The sequence below is a fragment of the Gossypium arboreum genome, chromosome 5 (assembly GCF_025698485.1).
Source record: "Gossypium arboreum isolate Shixiya-1 chromosome 5, ASM2569848v2, whole genome shotgun sequence".
Taxonomy (NCBI): domain Eukaryota; kingdom Viridiplantae; phylum Streptophyta; class Magnoliopsida; order Malvales; family Malvaceae; genus Gossypium; species Gossypium arboreum.
Genome location: NC_069074.1, coordinates 37763466 through 37771741, shown reverse-complemented (window position 1 = coordinate 37771741; position 8276 = coordinate 37763466).

Sequence of the window (8276 nt, the reverse complement as noted above, 5' to 3'; positions counted from 1 at the left end):
ACCAAGTATTGCCTTCGTTTGAAAGAATTTTTAATAGTTGTGAAACTAGCTTAAAACGCATTAATTCGATTTGAAATAAGACGAAATTAATCATAAAATTTGGATTTTATAAAACCACATTTCGAAAATCAAGCGGAAAGCGATGATATTGGGTAATATGTGTACGAATAAAACACGACAATGGAAGAGTGGGGGGGGATACAATTTATTTAACCAACTAACAAACATTTACAATTAAGTACAACTAATTTGGAAATATAGCTGAATCTCAATCATGCATGGAGAATAATTAACATGGCAATATAAAATAATGAACAAATAAATAATGCAACGATAACATGCATGGGTGAACAACGATTGATACGATAATACATAATAAGGCGAATTAATAATGTGCAACCAATAGACATGAAATAACATAAAAACAATTACCATATAATATACCAAACAAAATAAAACTAATATGATGCAAAACAATAAAAAATGATGAATCGATGAACGAATACTACATGCTTGAATTTGAAATAATTTACATGGATAAAAATACTATATAAATAATTATTAATATAAAAAGATTTTGAACCTAATAACATGCAAGATAATACATCTATCTTAAGTTGACAATATGCATACAAAATAAAAGAAAACTTAAATAATATACAAAACATGAAAGGTTCTTAAATAACAAAAGAATATATAATAAAGTATGTTCTTGTGTAATGAACTATAAAATTTTCTTAAAATATATATATATATATATATATATAGAAATATTGATTTAAAAGGAAATGTATAATGAAATAGATTTAAAGGAAAATACATAAAACAATAGAAGATCAACAATGCATGTAAAAACACAATATTCAACCATTCAAAACTGATAATATAAGAAACATTTACGTATATATAAGTATGAAAACAAATTTATGACAAAACAATATAAACAATACACAAAACAACATGGAAACAATTTGAAAAATATTTAATATGAAAAATTACAAATGAGCAACATATGAAAGGGTTTGAAATGCTTTGCATATATAAAAATAAAACTAATAAATAATATTACAATAAACATTGTGAAAGAAGAGATTTGGAACAAATGACATGCAAAAATATTTTAAAAAACATATCTATTTAATGGTGATGATATACATACAATAATGAAAAGACAATGTAAACAATATAATGAAGATATAATAAAAATAAAGAAATGACAACATATATGATGAAATGACAAATTAATATAGAGTATAACAATACATATATATGAAATAATCTTAAATAACAAGAAAGTAATAAAACATATTTTTCAAAGAATAAACTAGATATGAAATAAATTTGAAGGAAATACAAATAAATAGATTTAAAAGAAGTTATATGTGTAAAATAACATGAAACTAATAATGTGTATAAAAGAAAACTAATTTTGTCATAAATCATATATGTATTAATATAAGTTAAATATAAATTAAATATTATACAAAATTTTGACAACAACATGATATACAAAGTAATTTTAAGATAATAGTTTTATAAAAAAGAGTGAATTGTCAAAGTAATTTAAAATGTATATAAAAATAAAATAAGTGCTAAATGAATTAAAAGATAATGAACTACACAAATTAAAAGGACTCAATTAAAATGAAAAATAAACTAAAAGGATATTTAATAAATAAAATATACTACTGAAATTAAAAGAAGGACTAAATTGAAATCAAAATGGAACTAAAAGTATAAAGTTTAAATATTAAAATCGCATAAGGATTCCAATGGAATGCGCGCACAAAAGGAAGGACTGATATTGCAAATTCCCCATTCGAGGCACAGAGGCGCGGATCCGGGTCCTGGGACGGGTCGACGCGTGGAGCTCCAACATCTAAACATCACCCTTTTTGGAGCCACTGAATTAGGCCCAAAACGACCCCGTATTCAGACCTTTAAAAGACCCTAAATTTGGCTATTAAGCCATTTCAAAACCCTAGCCCCCATTTTGTTTTTTTTTTTTAGCCGACCTTTAGCCAAATCATTTGGCCCTCACCCCCATCGTCCCCAACCACAGGCGTATTCACCTTTTGAAGATGATTTTCGGCCTCAAGATTCCTCCTCCACCTTCGACTTCTACGAGGCAAGGAAGAACCAACGGCGGATTTGCGAGGTAAGGTTTCGTTTCACTCTTTTCTTTTTTTTTATTGTTTTAGATGCGAAAAATGAAAAAAATAAAGTCGAAAGGAATAGATCAAGAGAAAAAATGCAACAAATCCGGAGATTCAAAGGAAAGAAAATCACCTTCCTCTGTTTTTCTTGCTTTGTATTCAATATCTGTATGCGTAAATGTGCATTCGTAACCTTTACAAAGACTAAAAGTTGGGCTTTTATAGCCGAAAGAAAAGAAAAATAAACCGAAAATATACAATATGTCTTTGTTTCTATTCGCTGTTGTTTTTGTTTCCTTCTTGCAGATACGGGTGCACGTTCGTGTACGGGGGTCATGCTGGCGCTTGGCGTGAGGAGTACAGAGGCGAAGGCGTAGGGAGGTTGCTGTTGCAGCGCAAGAAAAAGAAAGGAACCCTAGGGTTTCTAAAATTTCTCGGCCATTTGGGCTCATTTCGGGTATTGGGTTAGTCCTTGGGCCGTGGGATTTTAGTTATTTGGTCTAGGGTATGTATTGGGCCAAAGTCTGTAAATAGACATTTAATGGACTATATATTATTTTTTGTTTTGGGATTGTTCTTTGGTTGTTAGGCCTGAGCATATTTGGCCCATTACAGCTGCCCCTCTTTGCTCATTGTCGTGTAATGAGAATGGAGTAAAGACTAAAAAAGGGCCAAATTTGCCAGGGCCTGACGAGTCTCGACTTCTCTTGGCGCTTCTTTTCTTCAAGTAGCCTCTTTCTAACCAACTGCATCTTCAGAGGTAAAAAGACTATTGCTTTGATCTACTCCACTACGACTGCTTGTAGCTTTAAGCTATTCCACTGCAACTTTAGAGAGTTGAGGTTTGTGGCTTTAATATGTTCTTCTGCAATTATAGCTTGATCTGCTCCATTGCAACAAGGTCTGTAATCTTCAGCCTACTCCACTACAACATTAGGGAGCTAGGATGGTGGCTTAAATCTGCTTCACTACAACTTCAGGAAGCCAAGATTTGTCGTCTTCGATTTGCCCCACTGCAACTTCAGGGAGACAAGATCTACAATCTTTGGCCTACTCCACTACAACTTTAGGGAACTAGGACTTGCTTAAATCTGCTTCACTGCATCTTTAGGAAGCCAAGATTCGTCATTTTCGATTTGCCCCACTGTAACTTCAGGGAGACAAGATCTACAATATTCAGCCTACTCCACTACAATTTTAGGGAGCTAGGACTAGTTTAAATCTGCTTCACTGCATCTTCAGGAAGCCAAGATTCATCATCTTCAATTTGCCCCACTGTAACTTCAGGGAGACAAGATCTACAATATTTAGCCTATTCCACTACAATTTTAGGGAGCTAAGACTAGCTTAAATCTGCTTCACTGCAACTTCAGGAAGCCAAGATTCGTCATCTTCGATTTGCCCCACTGCAACTTCAGAGAGACAAGATCTACAATATTCAGCCTACTCCACTACAATTTTAGGGAGCTAGGACTAGCTTAAATCTGCTTCACTACAACTTCAGGAAGCCAAGATTCGTCGTCTTTGATTTGCCCCATTGCAACTTCAGAGAGACAAGATCTACAATCTTCATCCTACTCCACTACAACTTTAGGGAGCTAGGACTTGCTTAAATCTGCTTCACTGCATCTTCAGGAAGCCAAGATTCGTCGTCTTCAATTTGCCCCACTGCAACTTCAAGGAGATAAGATCTACATTCTGTTTCATAGGCCTATGCTTATGCCAAATAATTAGAATGCTATGATTAACATGAATCAATTGTTCCTAACTAGATGTGATGTTTTGTCAAATAATTAGAATGCTATGATCAAAATGAATCAAATGTTCCTAACTAGATGTGATGTTTATCTCAAATAATTAGAATGTTATAATCGACATGAATGAAATGCTCCTAACTAGATGTGTTATGAATGATATATGAATGCGAAAATGAAAATGATCCAGGTATCATTACTGTTCATCAAGACATTATCACTGACGTATTACGCGGCCATATTGTTCAGCTGGTATTCTTGACAGAAAACAATCTCAATCTGCTCGGCAAGCTTGCCCTACTGAAACTTTATGGAGTTTTTTCTTATCCAACCCACTGCAACTCAGGGTATAGGATCAATCATTCTTCAGGTGTAATGACCTTGTGTGCATGTCTGATATTTGCGTGAATGTAGAATATTATTTTTCTTTTCCTGAGAATGATCCCCTCTTATACTTGGATTGACATTGCTCGTCATTTGTTGAGGTTGTATCACGGACGAAATATCTTGCCTCTTCGTTAATCAATACTTTTGATAGAAAATTCAAAGAGATAGCCACAATTTGGATTCCTTCTTTCTCAAACTTTTCCATCCCTTAGGTTTGGTGAGTTCTAAACAACAGTCATGTTTTAGGTTTTTGTACTATTTAGAAGCCTCGCGAGTAATATGCAGAACTTCTTTTTATGAAAGTATTATTGGTCCATTAATCGTTATTTCAATGCAAAATGCTCGAGAAAGATCAAAACAATAGACAAGAAGGAAATCGGGTAAGAGCACAGCTCGAAACAAATAAGTTAATCAAAGATTGCAAATGCAATAAGAAGGCAATTAACTCAACATGAATAAGTTAATCAGAGATATCAATGCAATAAGAAGGAAGTTTATTTGGAGCATATTTTGAAACGAATATAGTAATCAAAGATAGTAAATTCAGTATGGGTAAGATGAAAACTAGGTGCCCCAGATATCGCAGCCCGAGCTTCTCTGTACAAACTTCTTGAGGTCCATTTTGAGCTCAATATGTATTTAGGGGATCCAAAGTACTTTGTCGATGCCCCGAGACGTAGCATACTTCTTCATTGTTAATTCAGGCGTAGCAAGACTACTGTATGCCCCACCTTGATTCAAATTTGAGCCGCCCTTTTTGAGTTTTCAACTCAAATCCCTTTTGGTCTCAAGGCGCCCTTTGCGGGTTTTTGCCTTGGCCTCTCCTTTTCTTTTCTTTTCTTATTTTCTTTTTTTTTTAAGGTCTCAAAGTGTCTTTTGCAGGTTTTCGCCTTGGCCTTTCACTTTCCTCTGAAGTTTTTATCTTTTTCAATGCCAGGTCCCTCTCATGGGATTCTCTAGAATGAACCTTTCTGGCGTAAGCTTACATCATTCATTTCTGGTACATTGGGCCATGACAGATGGCTTTCAACCTCCTTTCTTCAAATTCAACTGACCATATCGGGATTGGATCTATTCTGCCTGATCCAGCTTCAACTTTGACAAGACTTGGCCAAAAGAACTCTCGTTTTCAAAACCATTTCTATCCCATTAAGCAGACGAAAAATGTATTGCCCCGACAAAGGTTCTGGCTGATGTTCAATAAGTATAGAGGGTAAATGGTAACTTCTTTATGCCAATCTTTACAAGCCTCGATTATCTTCCACGATTTTTACTGCGTCATGATACGGCGTCTGATCTTTGAACAGATTGCCAACTTCTGACATTGAATCTTTCTGATGTTCTTTATCGGCACCTAATCTCCCTCTTTTTTTTTTAAGTTCGACGACTATCAACTTAGTAACATCACCCATTCTATGAAGTAATCGACAATCTCAAAGATGAATCGGTATCGATTAGAAGCTTTTGACAGAATCAGCCTCATAATATCCATGCCCCACATATAGAAAATCTTGTGAAGGAAATGGGGAGGCCTAAAAGGCTTGTCTTTTTTCATTTGGCATTCACAGCTTGACTGATACAACCCTTTTCCATGTTGGATTAGCAGCGCTCGAACCTCATGATTAGCCTGGCTAACGTAAGACCATTACCATGTGTTCTCCTGATATTCATATGGACCCTTTTTTAGCATCCACAGACCTTAGTAGCCCAAGCATATCTTGATACGATCATGTGAAAATATCTCAGTATTCTTGACATCTCGCTTTGTCTCTGTGGTGCTATACACTCTAATTTTTATCTCTTTCTCTTCTCTCAGGTTCGCGACGTCCATTGCCCCTTTATAAGGTAGGATCTATTTCTCATATTATTCTACCATCCTTGACAAATCGGGAGATAGGCTACAATCTCTATCATCTTCAAGGTCCTGAGATCCCTCTAGATACATATCTTGCTCAAAACGATACTCGAAATTAGTGCCAGCGTCACTCACATCATTGATATCTGTAAACCTGTTATAGGTATGAAGGCTGGGTCAAAGAATAAATGATTCTAAGGATGATTATTTGTATGGTATGATCATGAATGAAAGAATCTAAGAATAATCATTTGTACAATATGAAATGGAAAGAATAAAAGAATATTTGCTCAAGATAATAACAAAAATGCATTTCATTGAAATAAAGATTTTGGACACAAGCCTATTTCACAAAAGGATTCTTGTTACTTCTAGGCTTAAAACAACAAGTGTGTTTTGAATATTACTCTAGATTAGCTCTAAAAATATAAGAATCTCTTTCACACTCCCATTGTTTAAAACACCCCAAGTACGTAAGGGCAGAAGCTTGGAAAAGTTTATTCCCTGGTTCTTTCTTCTGATACGTCATTAGTGTTCGGATTCCCCAATACCAAGTCTTGTATTAGAGTCCTGAGCTTGATGCACCCTTAGATCTCATGCCCCTATCCATCATGGAACTCATAATGTCCACCTCTTTAACAGAACGGTTGGATGACAGATTTTCTGCTCCAGAGGGACCATCGAAGTTCACGATACCCAATTTAATAAATCTTTCGATTAGCTTTTTAAAAGTGGTACAGTTCTCGATGGAATGCCCCGTGATTCCCTCATGGTATTCACATTGACCGTTTGCATCGTACCATTTAGAGTATGGGGGCAGTATAGGTTTCATGTAAAAAGGGGATACAACATGTGCGTCGAACAGAACGTGGTACAACTCTCTATACGTGATTGGAATGGGCGTGTATTGGGGTTATTCTGAGTTCGGTCTTCGATTGGGTTCTTGCATTGAGGAGGCCTGATGGCTGGTAGTTACTGACCTTGGCTGGCTTACTATAATCGGCTCCGAACGACCCTTATTATACCTACTTGTACTATTTACTTTCTTTTCATTCTTCTTCGGGGCCTTTAAAGTCCACTCTCCCCTTTCCTTCGTTTCTGCCAGAACAGCTGGTTTGGCTCAATCATCTTCCAGGTTAAAACCTAAACTCATCGAGAAGCTCAACAGTGCCGATGTATCTGTCTGATATTGGGGTCTGATAACAACGGGTACCCCTTATATGTCTGGTTGGGTCAGGACGCTTATTGGGGTAAGACTTGGGGAATAGACGATCTCTTCATTATCATCCTCACTATTGACCACTGGGCCATTCCTTTTTTCAAATTCTCCGGCCAGTAACTGGGTTAACAGGCCCATCATATTTCTTTGGAGTTTTAGCATTTCTCGTATATCTTGTTGAATTTTGATCAATTGCTCCTGCATCTGTATTTGTCTTTGCTCCATTCACTCTAACATTTGGTCCATATCTTTTGTCGGTTCTGAAATAATTTTACCTAATTAGGGTCGTTTTGGGAAAATCTAATGCAAATGATGCAATGCAATATAAAAGATGCAATGCAATGCAAATGCATGGGATGAATGCAAAGGAAAGAAAGATGTCGATTTTGAATTCAATTCCCTTAGAATAATTTTTTCTATAAAACAAATTCTTTTTCATAAAATGGATTACGTATACGGCCTTGCTTTCATATTCCAGACGAAGGCACTGATCCTCTTTCTTCATGAAAGTCAAATCTTGCAAGCTTCTAATGCATGCCTCTACTAGCTCCTTTTTGCTTGATCCAGGCCACAAATTACTATCCTCGCAATGTTGATTAGCTCCTTTAAGAAAGTCGGGACGCGACGGCTTTTGGATAATCTTAATTAGCTTGAATCCTTAGGTAAAGTTTTGTTTTCCTCCACGAACTGTTAGCCTTCTTCTGTCGTGTTCACTTGGACCAAATTCGGACAACTGTATTGTAATCTGCGTTATTAAGAAATTCGTTTTCTCATGACAAATTGTTCTATTTAGCAATTGAATATGAATCAACACCTCCTTTCTATGATGATGTAATGCAATACAGTCATGAACAAACAAAAACAAAACACGTTAGTACAGAAATAAACAACCAACAAAGTACCTA